Genomic DNA, 16,966 nt, shown 5'->3' with positions numbered 1-16,966 from the left:
GCGCTTAGTAACTGCCCGCATATAAATGGAATGGGCCAAAGCCTTGTACTGAACATGTTGCAGTAGCATTCTACCTGACATTCTGGGGCTGATGTTCATCTCTCCCTCTATCTGGACTCATTCTCATAGAAGAGCACGTGCAAAACAACTGTGTGCACCTGTACTATACGTTCTAGAAGCAACTTGCAAAAAATGATAATGTATGTGCACTTTAAGTAGTCAAACATTTACATGGGAATGGTCAAAAGACCGTTGAAGGAATCCAACTTGCCCCTGCAAAATCCAGTGGGACCAACAGCATTTGCTCTAATGGTACACTAACACTTGCACGCGCATTTTAAATGTTGAACTTCATCCCTGGACTGGTCATATGCAGGGATTGAACCCAGGAACTCTGTATTTAAAAGCACGAGCCTCTGTGTCTGAGCAAAAAGGTCTCTGCATGGAGATGGTTGTAGATTTGCAAACCTCTTCATGTAGGTCAGCCACTTAATGAGGAGAAATGACTACACGGTGTTGACGTGAGTTATGTTAGCTTGCCTGTGACAGTGTGCTTGTGCAGTTTTGTATATGCAAAGGGGGTGGGGGAGCATCCTCTAAATATTTACCCCGACGTGTGATCATTTGGAGAAAAATCTTTGCTGAGGAATTTGCAAACCATTTCCCAAAGTCAGCTCCCCTCTTGTTGCAAATAAGTGGTGCGAAGACAAATTCCCTTCTAAGATCAGTGCAGGGTAACCGTACAAGTGGTTTGCAGTTTTTTCCATTAAGAAAACATTTTATTGGTATTAGGTTTTTCAGGTGCTTCTGTATAAATGGTTAGCAGAAAACATGTTACCTCTTGAGTCAGAGAGAACTTTGCTCACCATTTTGCTCCTTGGCAGACTTGTTTTTGAATATTCCAGCTGCTTTTCAATTTGACTCACTCAGCCCCTTCTATGAAAAGCTCTAGGTAAGTGTTTCTGTAAGGAAGTCTGCAGTGTGTCTTTTATGGAGTGTAGGAGGGAAATATCTCTTTCCTAGGGAAGCTTTACAGTTTGAGGCTTTTTGTTAGGTACTTTAGACAGACACCAGGACTCCCTAAAGGGATAAGAGGGAGGATTGGGGGGGCGGGGGAGGGCAGCAAAGAGAGAAAACGAGGTCATTTAAGGTACTATGCCATCTCTTATATTAGTGTTGGATATTATTCACTGGACACTTTCAATTTAAGCTTGTCTATTAACAATTCAGTAATGATTAACCGCTCAGTCCCTCCTGTGCTGATCTGTGACTTTGTGCTTTTGAACATATCTTACCAACTGTTTCAACCTATTTAATCTTCTCTTTGAAAAGGATATCCCAGAGAGTTTACCTTTTTTAATAGAATTATGGTCTTCCCCAAAAATCTAATTTAGTAAAAGATATTTAGAACAAAAGGGGCTAATATGAAGACCAATCAGAAATTATAGGTAGGTCTGCAGGCAGGGGTGGGGTTGATAGCAGAATGCAGGAAAAATACAGAATTAGTAGGCAAAACATGAGCTAACTTGTAGGATCAATATTTAGGCCCAGTCTTTCTGCCAGCTTCATTGATTTGAGTGGATCTGTGCCCATTCATGCCAGTGGAGATGTTGGCACATCTTTTCTACTGACATTTGCAACAGATCTCACTTCAGTACCTTTTCATCTGCGGAACTTAATCTGTTTACGTTCCCGTTTTTCTCTTTATTCAGCCACTGGCCTAACTCTTGTGGTACCTGTTTGCTGTATTTAGATAACGAGGTCTAGCACCTGTGGCCCTCACTTGATGGAGAATTCTACCATTCAATAGTTGAACAGCTGAGTCTTAGTTCTGCCTTAAAATGATGCTTTATCCTGGTTATTTTCATGTATTGTTTGTATTTTTCATTGCATGTGCTTGTCTGTTAAACTGTAAAATACCTCTTTGCTTCTGAAAGATAATACTAATAATAACACTAATGCTTCTCCTTCGCCTTCCCTGTTAGCCAGCATCAGTGGTGCAGACCATCAGGGCATGAGTAACTGGCACAACTTTTACAAACTGTCTGGCCAGGACTGATGTTCTAGGTTTGCAGCTGGAGTTTTCCTTTTCTTAGGTGAACTGCCTGTCGTGCCTGATGAACCCCACCCATGCAGTAGAGCAGTGGTGGGCAACCCACGGCCCATCAGGGTAATCTGCTGGTGAGCCTCCAGACCGTTTGTTTACATTTGCATGACTTCCCACAGCTCCCATTGGCTGTGGTTCACTGTTCCCAGCCAATGGGAGCTGTGGGAAGTGGAGGCAGATTACCCTGACGGGCCGCGTGCAGCCAGTGGGCTGCAGGTTGCCCACCACTGCAGTAGAGGCGCAGAGAGGTGAAGTGACTATCTAAGTCACCTGTCAGATCAGTGGCACAGCCAGGAACACAACCCTGACTCGGAAAAAGATTTGGGTATTATGGTGATCATGAGCTCCCAGTGTGATAATGTGGCCAAAATGGCTAATGTGATCCTTGGATGCATAAATAGGGGAATCACAAATAGGAATAGAGAGGTTATTTTACCTCTGTTTTGGCACTGTTGTGACAGCTGCTGGACTACTGTGTTCTGTTCTTATGCCCATACTTCAAGAAGGATGTTGATAAACTGGAGACTCTTCAGAGAAGACCCACAGGAATTATTAATGGATTAGAAAACATGAGTGACAGACTTAAGGAGCTCAGTCTATTTAGCATAATGAAAATAAAATAAAGGGTGACTTGATTGCAGTATATAAGAATTTACATGGGGAACAAATATTTAATAATGGCTCTTCAGTCTAGCAGAGAAAGGTGTAACATCATCCAATAGCTGGAATTTGAAACTAGACAAACTGGCAATAAGGTGTAAATCTTTTCTAAAGGTGAGAGTAATTAACCTTTTAAACAATTTACTAAAGGTTGTGGTGAATTCTCCATTACTGTTGATTCCAATCTTGATTTAAAAATTAAGATAGGAATTATTTTGGGGACATTCTGTGGTCTATGCAGGTCAGACTAGATGAACACTATGGTCCCTTCTCGCATTGGAATCTATGAACCCAGGTTTCATATTTTTAGGCTGTCTGCCTGCCTTCTAACCCAGGGTGTCTTAAATGGTCTGCTGCTGTGTCTCACAGCCTGGACACTAACAGGCAGCAGACAAGCATGCAATTCCTTGAGTATCTGTGTGCTGTGCAGCCCTAATTCATCACTCTGACTCCAGCAGCCAGCCTATCACACAACAGCCCCATCTTGGTCTCCATCAGCCTTGGTTACTACTTGAAGGATGACCTCAACATACCCCCAGTCCCAACTTTTCCCCCAAACCACCTGCCCTGAAGTGCCCGGCACTCTCCTGGAACTCTCAGAATTAATTAGGTTAATTTCTCTTTTAAAGAAACAAAAGCACAGCAGCTTGTTACCTTAACTGGAGTTAACAATCACTTCAATTCAAATGCAGCACTGAGCTGGTTTAGACTAAAAGTAAAACAAGTTTATTAACAAAAGAGAGAGGTTTAAGTGATTTCAGGTAGAAGAGATAAAGACAAAATGGTTACAAGCAAATAAAAAGTAAAATACACTTTCTAATGGCTAACACTTAAGCTATAGCCTGAGTTCAAGGTAGATTTCTCACTCATCTTTTCCTTTGTAGCCATGGCTGACTTTCTCTCAGTCAGAACCTTCTACAGTTGAACAAGATGCTAGTTTACCTTGTCTTGCTAGGTGAAACATCTTTGCCTAAGCAGGTTTCTCACTTAAATTCAGTTCCCAGAAACTTCAACCCCATTGGTTGAAAGAGACATCTTTTCAGCTTGCAAGAGCTCTGGCCTCTTGTGTCTGTTCAGTGATAGAGGCCATCTTGGCATCCATCTCCTTATCTTCCCATATTCTCTGTTGTTGTCGCTAGACTCAGGATGATCTCAAGCTGTTCATCCCTTCTTGTGGACTTCCCATCCCCATGCTGCTTTGTATGTAAATGAGGCTTCTATTGTTCCACAATGCAACCTTCCCTCCAGTCTGAGAGAGGCTGTTTATCCCTGTGTTTGGTCACAGACTTTAAAGCATAATAGCACTGAATATCCAGATTTCTTTACATAGTGTTAATATGTACTTTACACAGGGATGATGATCACCAGCGTGTCACTGGCTTTCAGAAAAGACCTTACCTGATACACTTTTATAATACAGTAATATTGTATATAATCAGTTGATTCAATTACTTATTTGAGGTTCAGACTTCTTGTATTTATTGTCCAGGGAACCATGGAAATATATTTTCAGATGAAGTTCTTTTTCTCCTTCTGGGAAGGAGTGAAAACCTGAGGTCTAATGAAGACTTCAGGCTGCCCAATCCCCCAACCTTCCCGTGATGATTGAGTCATTACCTCCTCCCCTTGTTAGCTAGGTAGCTTTTACTTTTTATGTAAATATACCTTCATTGTCTCTGCCTGATGAACAGGATGGTCAGCCAAGCAAATACGTACAATCTTTGGTGTAGGAGAGATTGGGTTTATGGATTGCTTGCCAAACACATTTTAGGAGCATAATTCTCACACATCTCCACAACTCATTGTATACACCCTGTACATACATCACAGAAGAATATTAATGATCAGCGAGTTATTAATTTTCCAGTGATATCTTACGTAACACCTTTAGGTATATATGACAATAGTGTATTAGGTGTAGTGAGTATGTCAGGCATGACAGAGTAGAGAACCACTACTGGGGCTATGTGGCACCCCAGGTCTCCTTTGTCTGTCCTGTAACTTCTCCACTGTACCACATTGCCTCTCCTTTTAATGTTAATGAGTTTTTTTTCTAATTGTTACCATGAAATCAAAGCTTGTTATTGGACTCCTGGTAAGACATATTCTTGGCCCTGAGTACTGGTATCATGAAGACTGGAAAGGAATTCCTCATCCAATTCACGTACATCATGCATGTAAACTGTGATGCTGGCATAAGTGTTAATATTGTAGGCCCCAATCCTTCCAGGAGGTCTTAAGGGGCAGACCTCTGTGTTTGCTCAGAACCATATTGAAGTCAGAGGGGGCCCCTACTGCTTTGTAGCTCAGCTCATAGTAAAATCAGGGCCACAGTATTTCATGGTCTCTTAGTGGGGAAAATTTACAGGTCTGGCAATGGCACTGGTGATTACATCAGGAAACTGGTGATCCTGTATAAAGTCAACAGCTGGCAGGTTCAAACTCTGATTAGAGTAGTCTTATTTTACAGTATTACCTACTGGTTCCTTTTTATGTTTTGTTGGTCTTGGGAAGTCTTTCTTAATGTTAAATGAAAAAAAATGGGAAATAACCTTGAAATAGAAACTGAAGTACTAGCTGTAAATTTGTGCCTCTGAGGGATCTGGTACAGACCATTCACTGGAATGGATACATACAAGGGGTACCAGAATCTGAGGTTGGAATTATTGGTAAATTTGGACATTAAAACAAAGGCCAACCTGGAAATTTCAAATAGTGAACTCTGAATAAAAATGGACTGATTTTCACAGGTGCGGCACTCCCATTGATTTCATTTGCTGCCCAAATATTTACTTAAGTTTCTAACTTTAGGCTCCTGTGTTTTTTGTTTTAAATTATGGGCCAAATTTTCAAATTAGGTCCAAGGGAAACTTGCCTTCTTTCTAGCTCTTAAGGTGAACACAGCAAATAGCTCACCAGGACAGGGGCTTACAAACCTGATGTCAGGTTTATGACCATTTTGTCCTTACTACATCTAAATGGATGAGGTAGCAAGATCCCAGTTACATGGGAGGTAGGATCTTGCTATTGAAAAGGCTGAGAACCATTATCCCAGAAGGAGAGAACTACATGTATAAATACATATCTCAGGATAACCAAGTTGCATGTAGAAGTTATGTTGCCATTAGCTGACACATATACAGGTTCAAAGTAGGTCATATATAGGTCAGTGGTTCTCAACACGTGGGCTGCTTGTGGCCCAATCAGCATACAGCTGCAGCCCATTTGACACCCTCAGGGCCACACAGGTAGTATATATATGTTGTATAGATGTGGCCCACATAACACAGAGACCTGCATATATGGCCCACATGATAAAAAGGTTGAGAACCACCGCTATAGGTGATGCAGTAGGGAAAAGTATATTTTACAGATTAATGGATGTGTAGGAAGTTTTCTGGCCAAAGTCTGCAGCATTTTTAAAAGGTAAGATAACTGCAAGACTATGTAGCAACTGCCAATAACATTTACTAGACAAAATATTTCTGCAACAGTTTGCAAGAAAAATCAAACACTTTGGAAAACAGCTTTTATTGTTTGTTTGTGTTGCTTTACTGGTGCAGAATACTTAACAATGGCTTTGATCTTTAAATACTTACAAATGAATCCAAACTGAGTTTTGGGATTTGCTGAAGTTTGCATAAATGATTTACATTTCAAAGACCCTGGAGTAAACACCAGTTATGGTCCCTCATAAGAGTATTTTAAGAGAAAGATTAACTTGAAAAATCCTTTATTAATAATTAGCCAGTGGGCTAAATCCTAGGTGAAATTGTTTTGAAATAAAATATGGATTTATCATATATTAGATTCTGTACTTTGAAAAAGGTTTAAGAAAACCAAACAAATCCGCAGCTATATATATGAGGTATAGTATTGGCATTCAAATTTGGATTTAATGTTTTTTAAAACAAACCAAGAAAAATATTGAATTGCACTCATGGAATTCTGTTGGGCTATACAAGTTTTTACTCTCATGACAGAGTAAGTGAACTGAGTAATAGAAAAGTGAAAAAGTTGACTGTCTTATTACCATAGTGCCTAGGAGCCCTAATCATATACAGAATAAAAAGACTGTCCCTGGGTCAAAAATCTTGCAATCTAAATATAAGACAAGAGAGACCTCTGATACAGACAGATGGAGTACAAGGGAACCATGAGACAATAGTGGTCAGCATGGTAAACAGCTACCTCAGAATATCACCAGCCTTGCCTTTGTTAAGTTTTTTTGTAGACATCATGGTAAAGAAGAGTCTTAAGGAGACACCTGAAGGAGGGTAATGCATTAGTCCTGGGATGTTTATAAGGAGCTCCTCCCAAGCATGAATGGCAGCATGGGAGAAAGCGTGAAGGCACCTTAAGTTATCAAATAAGCACCTTCAAATAAGTGAGCTTTGAAGGCTGATAGCATGGGCCAGCTGGGGGTGGATTGGGAATAAGTTAGGAAAGGCCTTGAAAGGGAATTCATCACTCTCTCACTGAGCGCAGTCTCACTGAGGTCTGACTGAAGCAGCCACTTTTTACTCAATAAATTATTTCAAAACAGACTCACAGACTTTAAGGCCAGAAGGGACCATCATGATCATTTAGTCTGACCTGTACATTGCAGGCCACGGAACCTCACCCAGCCACTCCTGTAACAGACGCACAACCTCTGACTGAGTTACCGAAGCAGTCAAATCATGATCTTTTCTCTAGGGAGCCTCTGTCTCAATTTGATACTTTAGATATTCATTGGCTTTGATGGAATGATCAAAATGTGCGCAGATCTCTCTCTCACTACCACGAGGTGTGTACATTGTCATTAGATTATCTAATTGTTGGATTCTGTGCATGTGCATGCATAGATACAAAAGTTATTAATGTTCCCATCAACACTGGGAACATTAATACAGCCCGTTATTAAATGTCTATCATACAATAGAGCCAGGTGTAATCATGGTGTTTATATAGTCTGCCAAATGATTTTAGAAGTATGGCTGATGAATACTTGACCATTCATAGTTCTTGGTGGTGCTAACCTGGCATATGCTATTGCATATCTCTCAACAGTCCTGGGTTTTGTGGGACCGTCCTGCTTTTACCCAAAGCCCCCCCGTTCTGGTTGAAGGCAGTTTGTCCCAGGCCCTAAACAGAGTGGCATTGTGATATGGCACAAATGGTAGTGGCACAAATCAATTTTGGCTAGGATGCCCATCCATTCCCATCTATGGCGGGCTAGCTGAGCCAGACTTGAGTGGCATTTTGATATGTTTTAGCCACCTAGCATATTTCCCAACGGTTCATTACAAAGTGCCATATGTGATAAATGTGCTATTAGATGATCCTGAAATGCCTGTGCTGATTCCCATTCAAATATCCCTTGTAAAATGGGACACAGTGTGGTTTGATAATAGTTTCTTATTCACAACCATACAAATGGATGGTACAACAGAACAGCTAAAAAAAAATCTGAGTGTAAAGTGCTGACCTGTCCTCAGCCCATGAAGGAACCACTGCCACAGCCAGTCTCTCTTTCTAGGTACAGTTTTATTTTCTAAACATAAGCAAAAAACACCAGCAGTTCCTCAGACCATCTTGGGCTACAGCTCCCAGGGATTTTATCCCTTTGCCTTCTGTTCCTCCTGTGTCAGGTTCTTCCTTGCTCTTATCCCTGGGAAGTAGTGCTCAGTTTTCTCCCTGAAGGCCAATTCCGCCCCCCTCCCCAGCCTGTTCCCACTGGCTCCCCCGAGGGGATTCTGGAACCCTCTCCTAGGGAACTCTCTGATGCTCTTGCCCTTCCTTACTGACCATCTGTCTCCTTACAGGGAACATCTGTTTCCTCCTCAGCTGCACTTGCTTAATGGGCCAAACCACCCTGTTACTCTGGATTTAGTACAAGGTAAGAGAATTCTAAAGATAGAGGCAAATGCTGGGGGGCGGGTAATCTTACTTTCTCTCTGTTGGGAAATAACTGACTATCAGGAGCTGTCTTCTCACCAGTTCTTGAAAGTGAAGGTTGGTTTTTAGCAAAATGGGACACAGGTAAATCATGATGGTAACAGTAGTGCTGCCAGCAACAGAGGAAGTGCTTGGTTGCAGAATTTCTAACAGCGGGAGCTACAAACTGTCCATTTATCTGTCTCTCCAAGTAGAGGAGACAGGTCCAGACCATGGTCGCTTCATCTGTCCACTAGACCTGATTTTCTTAGATGGCATTGTATGCTATTGCAATGCTTCATCAGTGATTACCCATTCCTATGTGCAATAGCCAATATTAACCCTGTGTCTGGAATCTTTTGCCCCTCTCCCAGGAAAATCCTACCTGCTCTTTGTGGCTGCAAATGAACTGCTAGCAATGGAACCAGTGTGATTCTGCTATGTAATGAGGAGGATTTCAGGAGCTGTCAATGTGGCCACACTTGGGGCAGGCTGTAGTAAGAGTGGGGTTTTCCTGCTGCACAGCTTCCATCACTGAAAGCCAACAACAGAAAACGTTGGAAGAAGGACCAAGAGAATGTTTTTCACATTTGTTAGCCAATGCATATCTTAAGTGTACTACACAACACATTAATTGGTGTCATATGATCTACATTAGAGAGAGAGAAAGGTGTTGGAAAGTTAAGCTAACTGAATGGTATTTGCTTTTCCCACAGTGAAGTTCACACTTGTCAAGATTGATTTCTACAATACCCTTCACAGCAGAAGTCTGCTCTGGCATGAGAAACCATGTCAAAGACAAGATATATTAATGTTTTGTACTGGTTCAAGCTTGGGAGTTACCTCCACAAGCAACTGGTTTGAAATGTAGTAGTCAAAACGAGACAAGCAAAGTTATAGAATTGGTATGGACTGGTGGGTTAGAACTCAAAAGTATGAACAGCTCTTCTAACTTGTAAACAGATCTGGCCTAGATAGAGGTGGTTTTTTGGTGGGTTTTTTTTTGGGGGGGGGGGATATTTTGGGAGCATGCTTTCTATATCAGGTGACCAAACATACTGTGAGAAACTGCTTCCCAGAAGGATTAGTAGCCTTTAACTCTTTACTGTACTGTACTGGTTTGGCTTTGGACAATAATCGGCTAAGTTTTCTTATTGGTCTCCTGAACATTTTAAATATCTAACTACAGTAGTCAACCATTTGGCTATCTTTTAGCAATACATTATACTTATAGGGCCCCACCTAACACATACAAATGCTCATGAGTGCCCCACATTTAGACAATGGCAGCATATCACCAGATACCACTCTGCCATAGCTTCTCCTCACTCCCACCCTCATTGAGTTCTCTTCTCCCTCATTCTATCCCTTTCTGCCTCCTGTCACTGCACCCATCCCTCTCCAGCTGAGATCAGGACCCCATTGTGATAGGTAATGTACAAACACATAACAAGAGACTGTCCCTGTCCCTGTCCCTGTCCCTCTCCTTCTTCTGTTGTTCCCTCCCTTTGGGATTTTCTTGTCCCTACTGGGCTTCCTGCTCCTTCAGCAGTGTGTCTACATGAGGAGGGAGTAAGAGGGGCAGCTGAGGAAGACTTGTTTAGCCTCTGATGACTAGTGATTCCTGCAGTGGAGAAGGAAACTCTGCAAGCACTAGATCTTTGTCCTCTTGTCCTGCAGAGTGTGCTGGTAGCAGTGCCTCATAGGACGGGGCCAGAATCTGAAGGGAGTGGAGCGAATAGTTCAACTGAGAGCTCTGGGAGCAGGTAGAGAAAACAGCTGGCACTGCTGAATGCTATACTGGATCAAGAAAATCAGGAGACCCAGGTAAGTATGTTCCCTTGTTTCTCCCTCCCGCTCCCCCGGCACCAAACCCCTGTGGTTGTGACACTGAGGTGAGGCATACTCTTCAAAGGTAAAACATATTTCACACAGGGCACTTCTACATCTGGGAAACTGTCCAAGAGTCTAAATGGATAACTCTTACTCTTAGATGTAAAATGCACATATATCTAATTATATTTAAAAGATATGGGTCAAGCTTACCTTATCCACTATATAAAGTCTGTACTATAATTCCATAATTACTGGCTTAATAATAGCATTAGAAGAAAAATGGTATTCCCAAGGTTGGTTATAATTGCAAAAGCAGCTCCTGTCTATACTAGATTAGTTCCCTATTACATGCTGCCAGCCAACAACCCAGCAATCCTTCCTGTTTAAATGGTATCTCTTATGCACAGTATGTTCTTTATAAATGTTGGAGGGGCACTGGCTTGCTTGAATATGTATTTCTTTATTTAAAATCTCGACCTGCATTGAAACTTCTGTATGTGACATCTTGTGTTGGGATCTATTGTTTCATGCTGAACAAAGTATGTTGTAATATAAACAAATCACAGAAGTTGGCTGTGGAGCTATGTTTGTCTGGTTCACCTTCAAGCCAGTCACAGTATAACTTTGTAGGCTGAGGCTTTCAAAGCTGCATCAACTGGAGAGAAAAAAACAACTTCCCTGCAGTTTTGAAAAATCCAGGAGTGGGAGAGTAGGTCAAAAAAATATAAAATTCTGAAAAAATACTGGCAAATAGTCCATTTCTGGGCATTTCTAGGGCTCCATTCACAACATGGGAAGTGGTTAGGACACCTACGTGAGAAGTGGGGAAATCCAGTTCAATTCCCCCTCTACCTAATTTAGAGAGAGGATATGAATTTAAGTCCCTACATCCTAAAAACTGGTTCCTAGCCACTGGGTGATGGGATGTTCTGATATGGGTGTCTCAGTTTGTCCTGTTGAAACTATTCCTCTGTGAATAAATAGCTAGTCATTTGGACAAAGAGAGTGACTTCCTGGTGATTACAGCACTTGTCTAGTAAGAGGGAGAACAAGTTCAAATTCCTGTCTCCATCAATCAGTCAGAGGGCAGAATTGAATGTGGGTCTCCTATATTCCAGGTGATAGAGGCATCACCATCTTCTCTTCTGGCTATTCAATTTCCCCCTCAGAAAAAGTGTGTGTGTGGGGGGTGGGAACTATTCAGGCATTTCATGTCATATCGATGAACAGTTTAGGTTCACATTTACTATTTGCCCAAACAAACAAAAATTACCCAGCTCTGCTTAAGGCACTTAGATGCCCAATTACCATTAACATTTAAGGGGAATTGGGTACCCAGATCCCTTAGGCATATTGAAAAACTCAGCTCTTACTGTTTTTTTTACATATCTTTCCAGCCTGATCTGTTGAAGTCAATAGAAAAGACTCCTATTGAACTGCATAGATTTTTGGATAAGGCCTTAACTGAGCAAGTTCATCTAGGAAATCATGAGATGATGATCATAATCCTCATTTTGGTTGGGGCCCCTGGGGTACTACCATAATAGAAATAAACAACTCTATTCTTTCAGGATGTATATATTGCATACATTCTGGTAATGTAATTTTTTAAGTTTTGTTGCCTTTTCCAATCTTCCCATAGGGAAGAATGATAGTAGAAAGATGTTTTATATTGGCCTTTACCTTAAAGACCTTTGCATTGCTCCCTTTTGGTGTGGCAAAACTAAAAAGGGGGAGTTAAATGGTGTTATACAAGTTACTCCACTCTTAATAACTAATGGAAAGTGAAGCCCACATGCTGCCAGTGCCACCTCTGAGATTAATCAGAAAGGGTAAGAGTTTATGAATGTCAGTAGGGAAATAGTTCTCATTTCCAGTTGCCAATACATCAATATATACTTTTAAGTCTACCAGTTTTCTCTTGGAGATCGCCCATTGCCCAAAAAGGAGTTTCAAACTCAACTAATTAATTCCCAGTACTAGGAAATTGGTGTGACACATAGCCAGAAAGGGTTAAGCAGCTTGCATGCTAATTGACCCAGAGTCAACCGTTAGAGACATGTTAGAAAAGTGTGTGAATGGTAATTAGGGCCACTCCATGCCAGATAGGCTAGAACTTTGAAATGAAAACCTGTGTTGTTGGACGTAATGTTAATTGTATGTGTGCACTTATATCTTGTCAAATGTTAGCCATGTAAGCAGACAGCTCCTGTCTGTCACTATAGCTATTGATTCAGAGGTCAAAAAGGGAATATTAACATTTAAATGAATCATAAACATAGGATATAGCTGTGTTCCTCTCTCTTTGAAATGTATAACAAATCACCTGAGAATGATGAAAAACGGGCAATTGCCTTATGTTAATCTGTGTAGATAATTACTAATGCTAGGAAATGAGTGCCTATTGTTCACCTAAGGACTCCGAGCTGTCACAAGAAGGCCTGAAACTGTATAAAAGACCTTTGGGTCCTGATCTTGTCACCTCAGATCTGCTTGATGCTTCCTGCAGGGAAAACTTAAGCCACAAGACTGAGATCCCAGTCCTGTCTGGACCTCCCTGAATATAAACATTTGGACTATAACCTATGACAGGGAGCAGCAACCTTTGGCATGCGACCCACCAGGGTAAGCACCCTGGTAGGCAGGGCTGGTTTGTTTACCTGACGCAGCCACAGGTTCGGCGGCGGGAAGTGGCAGCCATTACATCCCTCGGCCCGTGCCACTTCCGGCCCCCCCATTGGCTTGGAATGGTGAACCGCGGCCAGTGGAAGCTGAGATCGGCCAAACCTGTGGACGGGGCAGGTAAACAAAGGTTACCGATCCCTGACCTATGAATACTTTCTGAAAGAACTCTTTGCAACTGCAAAGCTCACCATCTTTGCTATGAATTTAATCTCAAGAATTGTACCCAAGTCTGTATGTATATTGACCTTTTAACCAATACTTTCTCTGTTTTCTTTTTAAATAAATTTTAGTTCAGTTAATAAGAATTGGTTGTAAGCACATATTTGGGTAAGATCTGGAATATTCATTAACCTGGACGGTAACATGTCCAATCCTTTGGGATTGGTAGAACTTTCTTATATGATGAATAAGATTTTCAGTAACCCTCATCATATTTGACTTGGGTGGAGGCCTAAGGCGGGGTTACGTCCAGGGAACTGTGTTGGCTTCATTCTGGATAACCAGTGAGGTATTATAGAAGCTGTTTTGTGCTGGCTTGGTAAATCTAAGTATTGGAATGTCCACCAACTTTGGGGATTGTCTGCTCCATTCTTTGCAGTTCATCCTAATTGAGTGACTTCAGTTGGCTCCCTTGGAACCCCGGTCACAGTGGCGTAGTCTGGCTAGGATACACATTACCACACGTTAATTGGGTTTTGGATCAGAACCACACATTTGTCAAAAAATAAAATTTAATATTAGAGAGTTTAAAGGTTAACATTAGTTACAATGAGTGACCCACGATCCTATGAAGATCTTGACAGAAAAACCCTTGAAAAATTGTATTCACAGAGGGGGTTCACTTTTAAGAAAAAATTCCCAGAGCAAGAATTGAAAAATCTGTTTATGGCCAATGATCAGGAAGCAGACCCAGTGAAAATGCTTGCAGTGAGAAACTAGCAGCAACTGGAACATGAACAAAAGCTGATAGATCTTTGATGGCAGAAAAAGCAAAAGAGAGCTGATATGGAAAGAGAAGTTAGAGAAAGGATTGCTAATATGGAACAAGAAGCTGCTGAAAGAGAGAGAGCTGTCCATCTAAGGCATATGGAATGGCAAGCTGATGAGGAGAAGGCTCATCCAGATGCAACAGGAATCTGCCAGATTTCAGCCCCAAGTCTTGGAACAGCAGAAAAAGCTGCCACAGCCTGGAGATCCATCTCCTCCTGACAACAAGAACTGGTCCCATTTACAAAGATACTGAAGACATGGAGGAAGTTCTATCTACCTTTGAGCATCTATGTGAAATTCACTGTATCCCAGAGCTGCAGCGCATGCTTGTCTTGCTAACCAGATTGACTGACTGGGAAAGCTAGGGAAATGTTCAATGAAATGGGTATGGATGAAGCTTTGGCTTATGTAAAATATAAAGATACTGTGGGAAAGATTTGGATAATTTTGAACAATTAATGCAATTAATTACACTTGAGCAGATGTCAAATTTGGTGCCAGAAGAGGTCCGGGTTGCTATATGTGATAGAAAGCCCAGTTCTGTTTTTCATGTTGCTGAAATTGCAGATTTGAAGTCATGAAAGAAATAAGCCCTTGGGAAAGAATAATCACTATTCTCCCAATCTAAAAAAAGAAAAGAGTTTAAAAGTGGGACCAGCCACGCTTCTGTTAGAAAAGCTCATGGGAGCCCAGAACAGAAAAACTCATACTCTAAGGGAAGACAAGTGGTATGTTATTTGTGTGGTACATCGGGACACATCAAACCAGTGTGTCCAAATGTAAAAAATAAACTAACAAACCTGGTAAATGCTAATCCAATTATTCTAAACATACAAATAGAGGCCAGCACTGATGCCTTGTGTGCAAATGTTGTTACAGTTCTCTCTTAAGGGCTTGACATTAAAACTCATATTAAAGCTAAAAATGGGAACAATAATACAGAGTTTATTAGCAGTGCAGAAGTTAATGGAATAAGGTGTATGCATGGAGGGACACTGCAGTAGATATTACTTTGGTTAAAGCAAATCTTTTCAGGGAGGAAGCTTATTTGCCAGGTGAAAGTGTAACTGCTGTAGCCTTATCTGAATATTTTGTAAGAGTGCCTTTGGCTAAAATCCACCTTCAATGGAAGGGATTTGATGGAACCATGACTGTGGAAGAGAAAAATATAATTCCTTCAAATGTTTTAATAGGGAATGATTTTAAAGCTTTGTGCAGTCAATTTAATATCATAAACCGGTCACATTAAGATAAACATATTTGGAGTTTTAAAAATTACTTCCATTGATTCTTTATCAAAAATGAATAACTCTTAAGGAATGACACACAATTCATCATTTGCTCATTTAAAAAAAAATACACAACCAGTCTTATAATTGCAAGTGGCATTTAATGCTGGTTATCCATATACCATTTACATTTCAAATTAAAGATATTTCCAAGCATGTGTGTTTCAAAGTTCAGCTTAGCCTAGATTTTTAAATACATCACATTAATTTGTTTGGGAAGTTCTTATTTCTGAAATACAAAGATGGGTTCCAGGAACTGCATTTTAGAATACAATGGGAGTTGCTAGAGGAAAGTATCATGTGTGAGAAAAGATGAACAGTGATTCTTGGAGACAAGTTTCTACTTTGTTAAAAGAAGGAAACATCAGGGAGTCACTTTATGCTGATCATAAGTGGCATTTTAGCGGAATACATAAATTCATTGGTGGAACTCACTGCCTTAAAACCATATTGAGGGAAAGTGCTTGGCTAGCCCTTTGGGAATCTAACTAAATGAATAAAAATATATTCAACAGTTAGATAAGCAAGGGGAACATTTATAATATAAACACACAAGCCAGCCTCTGAGGTTAGGAATAATTCCCACCATGGATCTATTCAGTACTACTATCCATTATGGGATTCTACAGCTTTCTCTTAAGCATCTGAGACTCTAGCCCTCTAAAGTCCATTTGTTTCTACACAGAATAGGTATAATGCAGGTGGCAACAATGTAAGCTCCCTCCCATCACTCAAATCTAGCCCTGCTTTGGACCACCCTTAATGTCTATTTCTGGCAATTGTGACTTTTGTTTTTCCTGATGGGTGGATGTATATCTCTGGTTGAGGTTAATTCATTTCATTGGTCAATATGGATTGACCTCTGGTTCAATGTAGTTCTTTCTTAGCCATCTGAGCCTACACTTTCAATGCCATTATGAATTAATCACTGTGTGTGTACACATAGTATGCTAGCCTGTTAATTATAGGTCAAATGCCTTCTGAGAACCCATATTTTAGATTTTAATAAAAGTGGGTACTTCATGACTTGCCTTGTTTGATATGTAATTGAACACTCTGATCTGAGAGCTCATCTCTCTGTATACCATTCACTTACTGCAATGCAAAAAGTGCTTTTCTAAATCATTTAGAAAGTGGGTTTCAAAAGCACTCTGACAGTAAAACAGAGTAAACTGCAACATGTTAGGAAAGTAAACAGTCCATTTCTTTGGGGAAAAATATATTTGTTATTAATTAAAGTTGTCTTGCTTTATGAGAGAGAAAATTTGCTTGGACTAATGTAAAAATATGCTTAACAGGCTTGAAAGGAAGAAAATGTCTCATTTCTTATTATTCATGCCTCTAATAAAAGTCTGCAAAACTGAAGGAACTTAAGTAATCTGAAATAACAATGTGAGACACTGCTAAGTCTGAATTATGGCAAGTTTTCTATTCATTTGAATACAGTACAATATATGCACTCTAAAATATAATTAGCAAG

General features: G+C 40.6%; 1 long non-coding RNA gene across 1 annotated transcript in view; it reads left to right on the top strand.

The window, feature by feature from the left end:
- LOC123376368 overlaps window positions 1-15,535 on the top strand; it is a 31,974-nt gene extending 16,439 nt beyond the window's left edge. The window contains exons 2-3 of the long non-coding RNA XR_006581763.1: window positions 10,367-10,513; window positions 14,039-15,535. This is a non-coding gene — a long non-coding RNA (uncharacterized LOC123376368). The remainder of the gene's footprint in view (window positions 1-10,366; window positions 10,514-14,038) is intronic.
- Window positions 15,536-16,966: the final 1,431 nt, after the last annotated feature.

The sequence above is a fragment of the Mauremys mutica genome, chromosome 8 (assembly GCF_020497125.1).
Source record: "Mauremys mutica isolate MM-2020 ecotype Southern chromosome 8, ASM2049712v1, whole genome shotgun sequence".
Taxonomy (NCBI): domain Eukaryota; kingdom Metazoa; phylum Chordata; order Testudines; family Geoemydidae; genus Mauremys; species Mauremys mutica.
The sequence above is the reverse complement of the archived record's forward strand: the minus strand, read 5'-3'. Positions and strand labels throughout refer to the sequence as shown.